At 35.9% G+C, this 877-nt stretch overlaps 1 protein-coding gene across 1 annotated transcript in view; it reads left to right on the top strand.

Moving 5' to 3' along the window:
* The first annotated feature begins 588 nt into the window (after positions 1 to 588).
* The window catches only part of LOC119594125 (frizzled-5-like), a 228,914-nt gene continuing 228,625 nt past the window's right edge, over positions 589 to 877 (top strand). The window contains exon 1 of the mRNA XM_037943190.1: positions 589 to 800. The gene's annotated coding sequence lies outside the window, so the exon portion shown is untranslated. The remainder of the gene's footprint in view (positions 801 to 877) is intronic.

Here is an 877-nt window from a genome sequence, read left to right as displayed (position 1 = left end):
CACCTTTACTTCCACCGTCATGGCATCATCACTATTCTCGTTATTAATACTGTAAAGATAACATTAAAATACACAGGAAAACAATCATTATGATATTAGACTGGTTAAAAAATGATGTACTTTTAATCACATCCACTTCTCACATTAGCTGGGTAGATTCACACCCTTATCTATGGCCTGTTATCACACTTTATCATAATATTCACCGATAACATAGTGTAATCTTGTCACTCATGCAGTAAATAACACTACGTACAGGTCAAACTTCAAAGGTGAACGAAGAGAGTGGAATATTTTTCGTGAATAATATTTACCTGTGTTAATTTATTTTCCTGAAATATCAGTTTAATTCAAATTAATGATACGCACGTAACAATCCAATAAAAAATGCAGATCCGAAAATAGTACATATATAAAAACAAATATAACTGAAATAAGATCACTGAAAAATAAACTTAATTTATAAAAGATAATCAATTACTTACGTCACCCCTACGAAGAACTCTGACACTCAACCGAAAGAAAACGAGAAGAAGGCGAGATTCGGGACTAATCTTATCAAAACAGAGTCAGTTTGGGCTGTCACTCGCCTAGTCATCGACGACTCCTAGAGATTGCAACAAGTCACAACTCGCTTGACACTTTTGGGCATTTCATTCTTGACAGTTTTCGTCTCTTGTTGCATTACGTGCAGTGACACTGATTTATGTGAAAGTGAAAATACGAATTGCTTTTTTTGTATTTATTGTGTGTGTTTTGCTTTCGACTACAAGAAACACAAATCACCGAAAAGGTTTCAGGTAAGTCTGATTTCTTTTTGGGACGGGGGGGGGGGGGGGAGCAAAACTACATGTCTTAAGCAGGTGTGCCCGAGTGA

Source organism: Penaeus monodon, chromosome 33 (assembly GCF_015228065.2).
Source record: "Penaeus monodon isolate SGIC_2016 chromosome 33, NSTDA_Pmon_1, whole genome shotgun sequence".
In the NCBI taxonomy this organism is placed as follows: domain Eukaryota; kingdom Metazoa; phylum Arthropoda; class Malacostraca; order Decapoda; family Penaeidae; genus Penaeus; species Penaeus monodon.
This window is presented reverse-complemented; position numbering and strand designations above follow the sequence as displayed.